The sequence below is a fragment of the Pseudophryne corroboree genome, chromosome 2 (assembly GCF_028390025.1).
Source record: "Pseudophryne corroboree isolate aPseCor3 chromosome 2, aPseCor3.hap2, whole genome shotgun sequence".
Classification (NCBI taxonomy): Eukaryota; Metazoa; Chordata; class Amphibia; order Anura; family Myobatrachidae; genus Pseudophryne; species Pseudophryne corroboree.
The window spans coordinates 584,131,731-584,149,348 of NC_086445.1; positions in this window are offsets into that span (position 1 = coordinate 584,131,731).

The following is a 17,618-nucleotide window of genomic DNA, read 5'->3' on the forward strand; positions in this document are numbered from 1 at the left end:
TCATCTGGTCAGACCACTACTCCCTCTGGTTCTCAGTTGCAACCCCTCAAATAAGATCTCTGCCCGTGGAGTTGACCAGGTACCGTCCAAGGAGGGGTATGACTCCCCAGGCTCTTGCAGCAAATATGGATCTCTCTGCTATACTGGGTGCCTGTGAAGATCCCTGTTCCCTAGTCCGTTATTATAATAGGGATGTTAAGGCTGCAATTGATATTATCGCCCCTGTGCGTATAAGACCTCGTAAACCACATCGTCAAGCTCCATGGTACGACAACAGTGTTAGTGAGCTCAAGAAAAGGGGGCGTAGACTGGAAAGACGATGGAGGAAGACTAACCTAGTGGATGACAAAATAAAACTAATAAAGCATAACGAAGAATATCAATCGACAATCACTCGCAAGAAATCACAGTTCCTGTCAAATGAGATCACAGCAGCAAACAATAGGCCAGCTCAACTTTTCCGCACAGTGGAGATGCTTTGCAAGCCAGCATGCCTGCAGACTGATGAGACCCTTTCCCAAGCAAGATGCAACGAGTTTGCAAACTTCTTTGCAGATAAAATATCCACCATCCGGGCTGGAATATCCACAGTGCCATCAAAGGAGAGCCAAACTACAAAGCCTGCCAATATAAGCTACCTGCCTTCATGGACCAGCTTTGACCCAGTGGATGTAAAGGACACTGCTGAAATTGCTCGGATTTTGCGTCCCACCACCTGTGGTCTGGACCCAGCCTCAACCAAGCTTCTAATAGGTTGTACGGATATAATCGGTCCTGTCTTTGCAAAAATTGTTCAATGCTCTTTGCAGACAGGCATTTTTCCTGGACCCCTAAAGGAAGCAATTGTTAGACCACTTCTTAAAAAACCTAATTTAGATCCCGACTGCATGTCCAACTACAGACCGGTATCAAACCTTCCTTTCCTAGGAAAGGTTATTGAGAAAGTGGTTGCAAATCAACTGGAAACTCGCCTGACAACCCATGATATTTATGATCCATTTCAATCAGGATTCAGGAGAAGACATAGCACTGAAACAGCCCTGGTGTGTGTGTTAAATGATCTTCTGATGGCAAAAGACAGAGGTGACTGTTCAATATTAATCCTTCTGGATCTCTCGGCAGCATTTGATACCGTGGACCACGGGCTTCTGATTGAGCGACTGATACACTTCTGTGGTCTGGATGGCACAGTCCTAAACTGGTTCAAATCATTTCTCACAGGCAGGTCACAGAGAGTATCATCTGGATCATACTCATCACCACCAGTGCCATTGCCATGTGGTGTCCCACAAGGTTCTATACTATCCCCCATGCTTTTTGCAGTATACATGCTCCCATTGGGCGAAATAATCAGGCGCCATGGCCTGGTCTACCACTGCTATGCAGATGATACACAACTGTACTTGTCCTTTGCTCCGGGCACTGATAACCCAGTAGCAACCCTGAATGGCTGTCTAGCTGAACTACAGGAGTGGATGAGCGCCAGTTGGCTGCGACTGAACCCGGATAAAACAGAGGTCCTTATAATACGACCGCAACATCAAAGGACAAGACTGCAGCATAGCCAACCAACTGGACTTACACTCGGGGATTCAGAATTACAGACCAGTGATCATGTGCGGAATCTTGGCGTTGTCCTGGATGATGGCTTGACACTTAAACATCAGATATCAGCCACAATCAAATCCTCATTCTTTCACCTGAGGAACATAGCCAGAATCAAGCACTTAATTCCCTCAGATGATATGCCAAAAGTCATACATGCATTTGTATCATCTCGATTAGACTACTGTAATGCCCTCTACCTTGGTCTACCAGCAAAAGAATTGCAACGCTTACAGCTGGTGCAAAACACAGCTGCCAGGCTGTTAACCAACCAGCCCCGTTCCAGCCACATAACACCCATCCTCTACTCCCTTCACTGGCTGCCTGTAAGATGGCGAATCCTCTTCAAGATTGGCTTACTGAGTTTCAAAGCATTACATGACCAAGGCCAAAGGTACCTGAAACAGCTTCTGATCCCATACTGCCCCACTCGATTACTGCGATCTGTAGATGAAGGACTTTTAGCAGTACCTAGAATCTACCGAAATTCATCTGGGGGTCGAGCTTTTAGTCATGCGGCTCCGACTCTATGGAACTCACTTCCCAGCACAGTGCGAGAGGCCCCAACTATAGAATCCTTCAAAAGTAGACTCAAGACTTTCCTGTTTACTCAAGCATTTCCATAGTGTCTCTTTTAGTATCTTCATGCTTCTGTATTTTATGAAAAATGTACTTCATTATTTTTCTGTACTATATTATGCTGTGTATCTGTTAAGCGCCTTGAGTCCTATTGGAGAAAGAGCGCTATATAAATAAAATTATTATTATTATTATTATCTACCTGTGGAAATAGCAGTGAGTTGGTGCTGCGGAGTCGAGGAGCCGGTTTCCTGGCTCCCGCGGATTGCGGCCCACTCACTGCCCTGAAGCCGGGGCCTCAATTTGCGATAGTCCCCCCCCCTGGACCTTGCCCCAGTCTTGAGCTTACTCCAGCCTGCACTCCGGAGTCCAACGTGCAGAGGGGGCGACTCGGGACCCGACCGGAGCCGAGCCGGGAGCTCTGGAGTCCCAGCGGTGGCCATCTTTATTAGTGGAAGGCGGAGGGAGAGACAACGGAAGCCCAGCGGAGGTGACCAGCAGCATCCGGGTGTATCTATCCCGCCTCACCAACCTGCCTGAGGTTACCACCCTCCCCCTCTTCCCCCTCATGATCTACTTGCAGGCGTGCACTCCCCTCTGCTGCGGGCGGACCGCCAGCTCGGCCGCGGGCCCCCCTGGCTGGGTTCAGCCGTTTTCTGGGGTTGCGCCCCCATGCTCCTGGGGGTTCCCCCTGCTGCCTCGCTGCTCCCACTGCACCCCACATAGCCTCTCCCCGCCCCCTGTGGCGAATACCGTCAGGCCGGGTGACGGGCACTGATAAGGCCCCACCTGGGTCTGCAAAGGCCAGATTTACGGGGGCCCTTTCGCCCTTCCCCGTGCTGGGCCAGATGACCTCCCAGGGTCACACTACAGACCGCCCCCCCCCCCTCGGGTGAGTCATACTTCGGCAGCTTATTCTTGCTCCTAATTGCCGGAGCCCAGCCCATTTATAGGGGCCTCCTGCCTTCCTCGTTTCTCCCCTTTGCTGATTGGTGCCCCGTCCCCTCTCAGTGCTTCCTGCGGCTCTGTCATTAGCTGCCAACGTTACTGCTCTGCACTGTAATGCACCGCCCTGAGCTCTCGTTCTCTTCTATCCTACCCGGGGCCACCTGATGGCCGTCTGAGACCAGGCCACGGGGAGTGACCGCTCCCCAGGAGCTATGCTGTTGTATGTATCTTGCTGACCCTGACACATCCTGAGCTAATTGCAAACACCCTCCTTACTGTCCCCCCCAGAGTATGGGGCGTACCTCGAAATCCTCTAGGCGGAGTAACAACAACCAACCTCAAAAAGTCACGAGGTCTTAAGCGGACCTGAGGCCTTTCCTTCACCCTACGACCTCCCCACACATGGAGAACTGCTCCTCCCCCCGTCCCCCGGCTTCTCCCTTTTCTTCCTCGATCTCGAATCCTGCTGATGATATGGCTGACCCTGCGTCAGCAGGCGGTCGTGATCTCCGGGAAATCCTGACCTTCATGAGGTCCCTTCCTACTAAGCAAGACCTTCAAGACACTATCAGGAATGAGCTCGCCTCCATTAAAAGCGATATTTCCCACCTGTCTGACCGCTTGGTGACTCTGGAAGAAGACCAAGAGGCTGGAGCTTCCTGTATGTCCTTGTTGAGGGACTCTGTCCTTGCTCAATCCAAGGAAATCCGGGCCTTGCAGTCCAGAATGATGGATATCGAAAACAGGGGCAGGCGAAACAACATCCGCGTCCGTGGTCTCCCGGAAGAGGTTCCCCAATCTGGGCTGGTGGACGCTCTGACCAAAATAATTAATGAACTCTTGAATAAGGATTCGGATAACGTTATCACTTTTGACAGAGCCCACAGAGCCCTCAGACCGAGAGGCCTCTCCACCGACCGGCCTCGTGATGTTAACTGACGGCTCCATTACTTCGCCCAGAAAGAGGAAATTATGGCCCTCATTCCGAGTTGTTCGTTCAGTAATTTTCTTCGCATCGCAGCGATTTTCCGCTAATTGCGCATGCGCAATGTTCGCACTGCGACTGCGCCAAGTAAATTTGCTAAGAAGATTGGTATTTTACTCACAGCATTACGAGGTTTTTCATCGTTCTGGTGATCGGAATGTGATTGACAGGAAGTGGGTGTTTCTGGGCAGAAACTGCCCGTTTTATGGGAGTGTGTGAAAAAACGCTGCCGTTTCTGGGAAAAACGCGGGAGTGGCTGGAGAAACGGAGGAGTGTCTGGGCGAACACTGGGTGTGTTTGTGACGTCAAACCAGGAACGAAACTGACTGAACTGATCGCAGTGGCTGAGTAAGTCCCGAGCTACTCAGAAACTGCAAAGAAATTTCTATTCGCAATTTAGAGAATCTTTCGTTCGCAATTTTGCAAAGCTAAGATTCACTCCCAGTAGGCGGCGGCTTAGCGTGTGCAATGCTGCTAAAAGCAGCTTGCGAGCGAACAACTCGGAATGAGGGCCTATGTCCAAAGCTCGGCAATTGGATGGTATCGACTTCAATGGCTGTGATATAAGCCTCTATCAATGGCCCTCATTCCGAGTCGTTCGCTCGGTATTTTTCATCGCATCGCAGTGAAATTCCGCTTAGTACGCATGCGCAATATTTGCACTGCGACTGCGCCAAGTAATTTTACAATGGAGATAGTATTTTTACTCACGGCTTTTTCATCGCTCCGGCGATCGTAGTGTGATTGACAGGAAATGGGTGTTACTGGGCGGAAACACAGCGTTTTAGGGGCGTGTGGATGAAAACGCTACCGTTTCCGGAAAAAACGCAGGAGTGGCCGGAGAAACGGGGGAGTGTCTGGGCGAACGCTGGGTGTGTTTGTGACGTCAAACCAGGAACGACAAGCACTGAACTGATCGCAGATGCCGAGTAAGTCTGAAGCTACTCTGAAACTGCTAAGAAGTTTGTTATTGCAATATTGAGAATACATCGTTCGCAATTTTAAGAAGCTAAGATTCACTCCCAGTAGGCGGCGGCTTAGCGTGTGTAACTCTGCTAAAATCGCCTTGCGACCGATCAACTCGGAATGAGGGCCAATACCTTTCTTGGTACACACTCCAGCAACGGAAATCCTTGAAGCCCCTAACTGACAAATTACGAAAACGCCAGCTACGTTACCGTTGGGCTTTCCAGTTTAACCTCCAAGCCTGTTCCTCCGGAAAATGGTACACCCTATCTTCCCAGGCAGACCTCTCCCCGTTTTGCTCCTCGCTGGGTCTACCTCCACTGTCCATTCCGGATTGGGAGTTTCCTCTCCCTGATGTTCCTCTCCCTAAGCGAGCTCCTAGCTCACAACCATGGTATGAGGTTCAGGGCATCAAGAAAGAGCCCAGTCGACTGCATCTCCCTCCAAGACCGACTTGCTGTAAAGGACCCTTCTGAATGATATTGTTGTTCATGCTCTTTTTCCTCCTATAGAGACTCATGCTGATAACGCAATCTTGGAGGGTATTTTTTCTTTTTCGAAGAGTCCTCACATATGTTTAGTGTTATCTCCTAGCTGTTTACGGAGGTTATTGATGACTAGTTAATTTGTTTGCTCATGCTGGCCGGTGGGGGGTGAGGGCCGTGGACTTTTCTGCTGCCCTTGTCCCCCACTGGCCACTTCTCTTATTGTAGGATTTTCTCCTCTTTTTGTGCTAGTTTTAAACATTTTTTCACCATGGTTCCTGTTACGGTTAACTCCTGCTCCCCCCATTAAACCCGCCTTTGGCTCTAAACCGGTAGGGAGGCTGACGGTGATACGGTTCAATCTCTCTCCTGCGGGTCTTTCGCTGATGTTATTACATTGTTTTTGTATTTCTTTCTTCTTTGTCTCTTTTTCCATGCTTGCTCTTCCTTCTCCCCCTTTTCTTTCCCTCCACTTTCAGATTTATGGGAATTCGCTTTACTTCATTCCACCATGAGTATCTCGGGGAAGATTAAAGTGCTGTCCCTCAATGCGCGTGGTCTTAACACGCCGGAGAAGAGATCTAGCCTTCTATGTCTACTGAGATCTGAAAGAGCAGATGTTGCATTAGTGCAGGAGACCCATTTTAAGGTTGGAATTCGTAACCCCTCTCTCACCAGTGGCTACTTCCCCGCAGCAAACTACTGTAACACCCTAGGTAGCAAATCCAAGGGAGTGGCTATTGTTTGCTCCAGGGACATGCGTGTTTCGGACATTACCATACATAGGGTAGTACCGGGTAGGCTCCTTCTTTTGACTTGTAAAATCTTTGAGCAAATGTTCACTTTTGCAGTGATTTATGCCCCGAACCAGGCCCAATTGTCTTTCTTCAATTCCCATCTCCCGAGGTTAGACTCTCTATTCCAGGGTGTCATCATTTTAGATGGTGATTTCAACTGGACATTGGACCCCAGCACTGACACGTCATCCCAAACCTCTAGATTTGTTGCATCCAAATATCGCCGTGTTAAACGCCTACTTTACACACAACAACTAGCTGACTCCTGGAGAACCCTTAACCCCTCAGGACGTGACTACTCCTTTTATTCACACCCTCACCGGGTTTACTCCCGTATTGATTACTTATTCCTTAGCCATAGACATCTCCCGCTTCTTATAGATGCCACTATTGGCTCTATCACCTGGTCTGACCACGCCCCAGTGACTTTGACTTTGGCCCTCCCTCATGGTCCCCATAAACAATGGACCTGGAGACTCAATGAGTCTCTTCTCTACGATACACTCTGTAAGGACGCCTTAGACAAGGCCCTAGACAATTATATTGCCACGAATATTACAGACGATGTCTCCCACCTCACTGTGTGGGAAGCACATAAATGTGTCCTCCGCGGCAAATTGATACAACTGGGCACTTATAAAAAGAAACAGAAGCAATCTCTGATCTCAGGACTTCTACTTAAGATTCATGCCCTCGAGACCTCTCACAAGGTATCACTGTCAGATGTGACCCTTGTGGAATTGCCGGAAGCCCGCTCACAGCTGAATAAACTCCTCTCTGATAATATAATTCATTCCATTCGTAAATGTAGACGGAAATATTATCAATGGGGCAATAAGCCTGGCCGAGTCCTGGCTCACGGTATACGTGCCCAACACTCGGCTTGTTTATTGGTTCGGTGAGGGACGCCAGAGGGATCCCCAAATTCAAATCACCTGAGATTGGGGCTTGCTTTGCACGATTTTATGCCTTGCTTTATAACCTAGAGAGTGCTCCCTCAGATATAGACCCCCACCTTTCACTCCAAAAAATAAGGGACTATCTGAAGTTCATTGATTATCCTGTCCTCCCGCCCTCGAAGCTCAGTATACTGGAAGCCCCTTTCACTGCCCAAGAGCTAGATCAGGCCATCTCCTCTATGCCGTCCGGAAAAAGTCCTGGCCCTGATGGATTCACTATCGCATACTATAAGGTGTTTAAGGATAGGTTGCTCCCTCTACTCCTTCGAGCATTTAATTCGATTGCATCTAGCTCTCATTTCTCCCGTGATTCTCTGGAGGCCCATGTTTCGGTGATAGCGAAACAGGGCAAAGACCCTTCGGTCTGCTCCAGCTACAGACCCATTTCCCTCCTCAAAGTAGATCTCAAAATCTACGCGAAGATTTTGACGAATAGATTGAGTGCGCTGATCCCTCTCTTGGTTCACAATGATCAGGTAGGTTTTGTGGTTGGCCGGGAGGCCAAAGACAACACAACCAAAATCCTCAACCTCATCCATTTAGCATCCCACAGTTCTACCCATACTATTCTACTCTCTACTGACGCCGAAAAGGCATTTGATAGGGTCAGTTGGAAATTTATGGAATCCATTTTGGAGCATATAGACTTAGGTCCCAATGCATTGTCTTGGATAATGGCCCTGTATGACTCCCCGACAGCAAGGGTTCGCGTAAATGGCACCTTGTCTGACCTATTCACCATAAGCAATGGTACTAGGCAAGGCTGCCCAATTATTTTTGTGCTATGTATTGAGGCGCTGGCTAGGTCTATACGGGCCAATCACGCCATCTTGGGTTTTACCGTAGGTGATGGAGAATATAAGTTAGCCCTGTTAGCCGACGACCTCTTGGCCATAGTATCCCATCCCACTGACTCCCTACCGCACCTAATAAAAGAACTCGACCTATTTGGACAGCTTTCCAATTTCAAAATTAATTATGCTAAATCTAGTGCTCTTAACATTTCCGCCCCTGCAGACTCTGTCACGGATCTAAAACGCTCTTTCCCTTTCTCGTGGCAATCTTCCCACATAACTTATCTCGGTGTTAAGTTGTCCGCTAACGAGTCCCAGTTGTTCCCACTGAATTATTTGCCTCTTTTGCAAATGATTCGGAATGACTACTCTAAATGGAATATGAAATATCTATCCTGGTTTGGGAGGATAAACATAGTTAAGATGAATACCCTCCCTAAATTATTATATGTAATGCAGACCCTCCCGATCCGCATCCCGGAGACCTGGTTCCGATCTGTTTCACTTTTTTGATCCAGCAGTTTGTTTGGCAGAGGAGGAGACCTAGGCTTAAACGCTCCCAGTTGACCAAATCGATTGAGAGTGGCGGCCTCCAGCTTCCTGATTTAAAATATTACTACCATGCCATTCTTTTGAGTAGAATTATAGACTGGACGAGACACCGTGAGCTTAAACAATGGGTGGAACTGTAGGGCCTGTATGTACAGCAATTCCCAGAAATATTCCCTTGGCTCCCCTCCTCCCCTAAGTTGCTCCTTCCCCATCCTACTATAACTCCTACACTTGCCGCCTGGAAGTCACTGCGGGAACTACCTTATATCTCTTCTTAATTCGGCCCCTTGAGATCCTTTCTGGCCAACCCTGACTTTGCTATGGGTGTCAACCCTGCCCACTTCTCGCAATGGGCGCTAACAGGTCTGTTCTGGGTCGATCAGATGGTGTCATCGACTGTAGTCAAACAGTTCTCAGACCTGAGGGCGAAGTGGGAGATCCCCCAGCAGGACTTTTGGAAGTTCCTACACATAAGACACTTTTTGATGACTGGCTCTAGACTCCGGAACGCCGCTAGAGAATTGACCCTCTTTGAGAAACTCTGTGTTGCTGTCCTTCACCCGACCCACACTATTTAAACACTTTACAAGATTGTTTGCCATTCCCAACCTATCGTTACTCCATCCTTTCCTGTGGCTTGGGAGAGGGACCTGGGCATTTCCTTGTCGCCTAGAGATTGGGGAAAAAAATTCTTAAAAACCCACACTAGCTCTGTTTGTGTCCAGGTCAGAGAAATTCAATATAAGGTTGTGACAAGGTGGTACAGGCACCCCTCTCTTCTCCATGCTATGTATCCCTCATCATCAGCCCTCTGTTGGCGTTGCTCCTCCCCATCTGGCACCCTTCTACATATTTGGTGGACATGTCCACTGATTCAACCCTTCAGGCGGGAGGTAATACACATCTCCCAGGCCATTCTTAAGATTCAAATCCCGCATGAGCCAGCATTCTGGCTCATTAATCACTCCGAAATTCCAGTGTCCCAACACAAACATTCCCTATTGCGACATTTAAGTAACGCAGCGTGTGCTGTAATCCCGTCCATGTGGAGGTCCCACCTCCCTCCTATGAGTTGTGCATGGTTAACTAAACTAGATTATCTCATGAGAATGGAGGATCTGTTCCTCTCATCGATAGGCAAGTCTCGTGAATTTGATTCCACATGGTCCCCTTGGTTGGAATACAAGGCTTCCCAGGCCTATTTAGCCACTCCCTTGGATAGTAACTAATATCGCTATTTCTCTGTCTCCCAGAACTTGCTAAGTGGTACCTCTTACTTCTCTTACCCCCCTTTTCTTTCTCTCTCCTTTTCTTCCTTCCTACTTCTCCTTGCTTCTACCCTTGTTGCCTTCCGGCGCTCCTATTCTGTTCCTCTATTAGTCTTCATGTTCCTTATGTGTGAGAACACCTTCAACTGCTGCTGTGCACCACAGCCCTTTCGCAGACATAGCTAGATTTCCCTGCGATATTTCTTTGGAGTATACCTCGCTCCTCGGATGTTAAACTCTAAATGCCTGCATATTTGGTATATATTACCTCTGACAGTTTCACTCTCTTCTGTAGGTTTGCTACCTCTTCTTTTGACATTTGTACAATTAGATTTGTGTATACTAGCTTTACTTGTGTCAGTTTTATGTATTTGTAACTGCATAGGTGTTTTTCTTTCTTTGTTCATGTCTTTTAAAATCCTTAATAAAAAAACTGATTATAAAAAAAAATGTACATCCCTTATGGTATCCTGTGAGCATGAAAAGCAATTAACTGGACAGAAGATTGGTAAACATAAAGCCTTTGTCTATTACTGCATATAGATTATGTGAGAATGCTTTGCAGGAATCAAAGACAGCAGGGGGTATTCAAACAGCTGTATGATCACAAGGTAACCATATTTTATCTGATTTTGACTAAAAATTGATATTTCCAACACAGTTAGGAGTTAATAAAATCATAGAAATATACTTGAAGTCAGTACACTGGGTTGGTGTGATTTGAGGACACCTAGGGCATATGGTTTGGGAGAAAATTTGGTATCTAATGAATCACACATCAGAGCAGTCGAGTTTACACTTCTTTTATAGCTTTAATTACAAAGATTAATGTGAATATATCACATTTCATATGGCTATAACACAGGGGAAATTATGTACATTTATTTGTACTTAGGTTAAAAGTTACATGGGCTATACTGACATAGACCCTTGGTTAATTAATAAGCCAGCCAGTAATCAGTGACTTGGTCGTGACATCAATAAATGGGGTGGAGCAGTTGTTAAAAGATATGGGAGCTTTTTGCTCATTGTCACATTGCTGAAACATTTCCAAGTTGAAGCCTGGATCTAAATTTTCTGCAAAGCCCCCCCAGACTAGAATCAGCCAAGTGTAATTCTGTGTAAGTGTATCCTTTGTATTTTGAAAATTCATTGTATTTTGAAAATGCTACACATATTTGTCTATGTAATCTGTAACCCTTTTATTTATCTAAGTTCTGTAACAAAGCATTGTACTTCCTTTGTAAACAAAGTGCTCCTTTATGAGCCTATCTTCATATATGATCTACAAACAGGGGTAAATTTACTAAGATTCGTAATTCTCCCGATTTGGTGGGAGAATAATCACGAATGACATCGAAAGTGTAAAACTGCAACTTTTTGAATTTGTTACGATGGATTTACTAAGCTGCCGTATTTTGCCTTTTCGGGTTTTCCGATGTCGATGTCATTCGTTTTTTTTTTCAGTTTTTTACGGCAGTGATTAGCAAAACACTGCCGACTTTTTTACAATGAATCTCGGCCGGATCTGTGTGATCCGTGCTGGGGTTCATTTTTTTTTTTTTTTTTAAATTAAACACTGTAAAATCCCCCCAAAAAATTGCGTGGGGTCCCCTCTCCTAAGCATAACCAGCCTCGGGCTCTTTGAGCCGATCCTGGTTGCAGAAATATGGGGGAAAAATTGACAGGGGTTCCCCCATATTTAAGCAACCAGCATCGGGCTCTGCGCCTGGTCCTGGTTCCAAAAATACGGGGGACAAAAAGAGTAGGGGTCCCCCGTATTTTTAAAACCAGCACCGGGCTCCACTAGCTGGACAGATAATGCCACAGCCGGGGGTCACTTTGATATAGTGCCCTGCGGCCGTGGCATCAAAAATCCAACTAGTCACCCCTGGCCGGGGTACCCTGGGGGAGTGGGGACCCCTTCAATCAAGGGGTCCCCCCCCCCCAGCCACCCAAGGGCCAGGGGTGAAGCCCGAGGCTGTCCCCCCCCATCCAATGGGCTGCGGATGGGGAGGCTGATAGCCTTTTGTGATAATGAAAAGATATTGTTTTTAGTAGCAGTACTACAAGGCCCAGCAAGCCTCCCCCGCATGCTGGTACTTGGAGAACCACAAGTACCAGCATGCGGCGGAAAAACGGGCCCGCTGGTACCTGTAGTACTACTACTAAAAAAATACCCAAAAAAAGACAAGACACACACACCGTGAAAGTAAAGATTTATTATATACATGCACACAAACATACATACATACTTACCTTATGTTCACACGCAGGTCGGTCCTCTTCTCCAGTAGAATCCAAGGGGTACCTGTTGAATAAATTCTACTCACTAGATCGCGGGTCCCAGGGTCCTCGGGGCATCCATTTGTAATCCAAGTACTTGCATAAAATAAGAAAACGGAAAGCCGAGCCACGAACTGAAAGGGGCCACATGTTTTCACATGGGACTCCTTTCCCCGAATGCCAGAAACCCACTCTGACTGATGTCTAAGTGGGTTTCTTCAGCCAATCAGGGAGTGCCACGTTGTAGCACCCTCCTGATCGGCTGTGTGCTCCTGTACTGTCTGACAGGCGGCACACGGCAGTGTTACAATGTAGCGCCTATGCGCTCCATTGTAACCAATGGTGGGAACTTTCTGCCCTGCGGTTGACCTAAAGTGACGTCACCGCTGAGCAGAAAGTTCCCACCATTGGTTACAATGGAGCGCATAGGCGCTACATTGTAACACTGCCGTGTGCCGCCTGTCACTCAGTACAGGAGCACACAGCCGATCAGGAGAGTGCTACAACGTAGCACTCCCTGATTGGCTGAAGAAACCCACTTAGACAGAAGTCAGAGTGGGTTTCTGGCATTCGGGGAAAGGAGTCCCATGTGAAAACATGGGGCCCCTTTCAGTTCGTGGCTCGGCTTTCCGTTTTCTTATTTTATGCAAGTACGTGGATTACAAATGGATGCCCCGAGGACCCTGGGACCCGCGATCTGGTGAGTAGAATTTATTCAACAGGTACCCCTTGGATTCTACTGGAGAAGAGGACCGACCTGCGTGTGAACATAAGGTAAGTATGTATGTATGTTTGTGTGCATGTATGTAATAAATCTTTACTTTCACGGTGTGTGTGTCTTGTCTTTTTTTGGGTATTTTTTTTGTAGTAGTACTACAGGTACCAGCGGGCCCGTTTTTCCGTCGCATGCTGGTACTTGTGGTTCTCCAAGTACCAGCATGCGGGGGAGGCTTGCTGGGCCTTGTAGTACTGCTACTAAAAACAATATCTTTTCATTATCACAAAAGGCTATCAGCCTCCCCATCCGCAGCCCATTGGATGGGGGGGGACAGCCTCGGGCTTCACCCCTGGCCCTTGGGTGGCTGGGGGGGGGACCCCTTGATTGAAGGGGTCCCCACTCCCCCAGGGTACCCCGGCCAGGGGTGACTAGTTGGATTTTTGATGCCACGGCCGCAGGGCACTATATCAAAGTGACCCCCGGCTGTGGCATTATCTGTCCAGCTAGTGGAGCCCGGTGCTGGTTTTAAAAATACGGGGGACCCCTACTCTTTTTGTCCCCCGTATTTTTGGAACCAGGACCAGGCGCAGAGCCCGATGCTGGTTGCTTAAATATGGGGGAACCCCTGTCAATTTTTTCCCCATATTTCTGCAACCAGGATCGGCTCAAAGAGCCCGAGGCTGGTTATGCTTAGGAGGGGGGACCCCACGCAATTTTTTTTAATAAAATAACAACTTTCCCACCCCTTCCCACTGATATACATGCACGGATCTCATGGATCCCTGCATGCCTATCCAATCACGGGGAAAAAAAGCAGGTCTGGTTTTTTTTAGCACTTTTTTACGAGTTGTAATTTTTCACGGCAGTGTTTGTTTTTTTTTTGCTTTGCACTTCTTAGTAAATTACCGAGATTCATACTTAAACAGCCGCGTTTTGACCGATGGTGTATTCATTCGTAATTTTTTTCTTGGACTTGCAAAAAATTACGAATGCCCTCATCACTGCCGTGATTATTGCTTAGTAAATTACCGAGATGACACTTTGATGAAAAAACGGCATCTCGGTCAAAATCGGGAGCTTAGTAAATTTACCCCACAGTCTTTGAGGAGGCTATTAGATTACTAAAATTACACTATTACTATTACTGATTGCTAGAAGCAGACGAAGGCCAACTAACTCAGTGCTAGTTTGTATCACAGAGACTGTGCAATTGCGATAGAGTGTTAAGAGACATGTAGCTCCTTTGTGTATTCGATGGGTAGAAGCAGTAGAGAAGTGTATGATATAATGGGCAGAGTTATAGAATATTCATTGTATTATATTTGTCTCTGCCCTCACTACATCAGGACTTGGGGATCTGCCTGTTTGCAATCCTGACTCTAGTGTAACACCAGTCAGGGAGATATGGTTATTGGCCCTTACCATAGTATGAGACACTTATTGTTTCTGACTCTATGGTTGGTTGATCAAGGGCATCTAAATGAAGGGACAATACAAAGCTCCTGTAGATCACATTGATAAGTGCCAGGCTGCCTGCGCCCAGCTGTGTGTAGAAGTTTAAATCAGACCATCATGTGAGAGGGTTCCTGAACAAATGGCTAGGGGGTCTGAAACACCTCTGATGATTGGGCTCTTACCCACTCTACCAGCAGCAGTTGCCATTTGTGGGAGATCAGGAATTCCTTTCCTTGGAAGAGGTCCCAATTCTTAGATGGCAGACTGGGTTGCCTGGGGTCATCCACTGAGGTAAGAAATAATGTCGAATGGGCCAGGGGGTGGGGTTTCAGGTGATATGGGGCAGAGCTTTGGACATGTCCAAGGGCATGCCTTGCAACATATCCAATGGAGAAGTCTTATGTGGATTCGGGGCACAGTTTCAGATGGGATGGTCAGGACTTCAGCAGGCCGGTACAGGTGTAAGGATGTGCCCTGTGGGCACATCCATGTTGTGGTCCCTAGCTGGGGGCAGCGCTGGGGCAGCTTGTCTGTCCCCAGCGCGGAGTGTGCGGCGGCGGGTGCCTGGTGCAGGGATCGGATGTTTCCCTGCACCAGGCTGTCGGCGGAGAGCGGCGCGGCGGCGCTTTAAACTTGGCGCCGCTCGGGCCGCCAATCAGAAGCGCCGTCCGCGGCGTTTGAATCTTGGCGCCCTCCGGGAGCCAATCGCGGCTCCCGGAGCGGCAGCCAATCAGAGAGGGACGCGGCGAGCCAATCGGCGCTCGCCGCGTCATAGGCCCCGCCCCCGGCGTCTGACGTCAGACGCCGGGTGGGACCGTGAAGAAAAGGCAGCGCCGAAGAGCGGCAGAAGAGACGACGGGCGGGAGCGGAAGAGAGCGGGCGCGCAGAAGAGCGCGAAGGAAGAGGACGGGCTCGGAAAAGAAGATGTCCAGCGGCGGCTGGACGCGGCGCGACGACGGCGGCGCCGCTGGCCAGGACGGGCCAGCGGCCGAAGATTAAAGAACAGCGCCGGAGGGGTCACCAGGGGTGGGAAGCAAAGGGCTGCCGAAGCTCCCCCCTGGTGCCTCTCCCAGCGGGTCAGGTAGGCCCTTATCAGGCGCCCCTGTACCCGCCCCTCGCTAGACCACCGGGTGTTCGGGCAATAGGCCCGTGGGCACAGTCAGGCCCTCCCGGCCTGTGGGCATTGAGTCGGGCCCTCCCGGCCCGTGGGCATTGAGTCGGGCCTCCTGGCCCGTGGGGCATGTAGACGGGCCCTCCAGGCCCGTGTCCAAGATAGGCAGGCACTAGGCCTGGGGGCACAGGTTGGGCACTAGGCCCATAAGGATAGTCAGGCCACAGGCCTGTGGGCAGTTAGGCGGGCACTAGGCCCGGGCACATATCAGGCACTAGGCCTGTGGGACGATAGAGGGCATTAGGCCCTAGCGTATTTTGGCCAGTAGGTACGGATAAGGTGACCCTGGGCACAAGGCCCAGGTCACCCAACGGGCAGCAAGTTAGGCGGGCGCTAGGCCCGTGGGCGAAGTCAGGCCTCCGGCCTGTGTGCAGTTAGGGGGCGCTAGGCCCAGCGAAGCAGTGTTTTCCCCGAGGTGAGTACAGGTGGCGCTAGGCCCAGGCCACCCTGAGAGTACGGTAGGTGGGTGAGCTGTGCGGTCCCCACTACTGGGTGCTCTGAGCCGGGTAGAAAAGGGACAACACCGTGTGATATTGCATTCCGATATTGTGATGTATGTTGTTACCGTGCAGGGCAAAGTGTCTGTGTTTGTATTGTTTTGTTGCACCACACCCACAGAGCTAGTTTGAGGGCTCTGCCGTTGTATTTAGTATAGGGTGTGACACTAGGGTAGAGTTAGGCCCTGCACGGCTGTTTCTCTTTGCCTCCTTACAGGGACCTGTAAGTGGAGAAGATCGGAGTGCAAGACTTGTGACGGTGAGTAGCATTCGTGTGCGTTTGTCCCTTGTTTGTCCCCGAGCGCCGGAATCGGAATTGCTCACGGACGCGAGAATCCCTTTTCATCACACTACGTGCGAAAGCGCGAGTGTGTGAAATCTGGGTAGCTGAGGCTTTGTGCCGGTGATGACCATTCACCCAGCCGGTGAAGGTCGCGGCCACCCCTGGGGTATCCCCTGTTCCAGCGGAAGAAGGGTCGATACCCCCTTTAATGTAAACCCTTCTCTCCTCAGCTAGGTCGTCGGTCAGCTCCGAGAGGGAATCGCCGTGTCCGGATCCGACTGAAGAATTCCAGGTCCGTTGAAGGTTCTGGTACCTGAAGGTGAGAGAGAGCGGCGCCTGGTGAGTACCGCGTCTACACCTGCACGGCAGCAGGCACCACCACACGCACCCGCAGGCCCCCGCACCTCTCACACAGGGTGGGGGTGAATGGGCGATGCTACTTCGGGCAGCTGGTTGGTGGGTGAGCTGTTGGTGTTGACAGGATTCAGGGGATCTTGTGGGCCTAGTTTCAACAGAGGTCTTGGAGCTGCAGCTCCATTCACCCCATTGTATCCAGCCTTAGGAGTTCCTCTTATTTCCCTATAACCATCCAGGGAGGGCTGATGGTATACTGTAGCAGGGGGACACACAGCTCATAATGTCAACTGAAACAGTCTGAAACTGGTCTACCAAAGCCTGGAATTCCTTGGGAAATAGGAACCCTAAGAATAAAACTCCCAGGCCATGACTCTAAGCTCCGATCTATTACCTGCTCCCCTGGGTACTGGGTGTGGAGTTAATGTGTAAAGAAAAGATAATAATTTTGTTTTGTACAGGTACCTGCAAGCCTGTCCCGGCATGACAGCACTTGTACAGCAACAAGTGCCAGCATTCCGAGTCCACTGGCACCCGTAGTCCGGTTATAAAGAAAATATTAAAACTACCACAGAACTCACACTCCAGAGCCTTTAAACCTGTATTTAAAATAAAAAACACATTTCATAACTACCATATCTTTTGGGGGCCTCCTCTTCGGGACAAGTAGGCATCCATAGGTCTCGGGGGAATAAAAAAAAAGTGGCGAGTGCTACGGATACACACTGTACAGTGTGTACAGTGATAGTGGAAACTGACAGGTCACTCTGGGACATTGTCATAGGAATGGATGTAAAAGAGCTGATTTGCTGAGACTGTGTGAACAGCGGCTCACTGCTATTATTGCTATTACTGTTAATATGCTGGTCATTGTTTAGTATTAAATTGGTTACTTGTTTACTGCATGTCTGGTCCT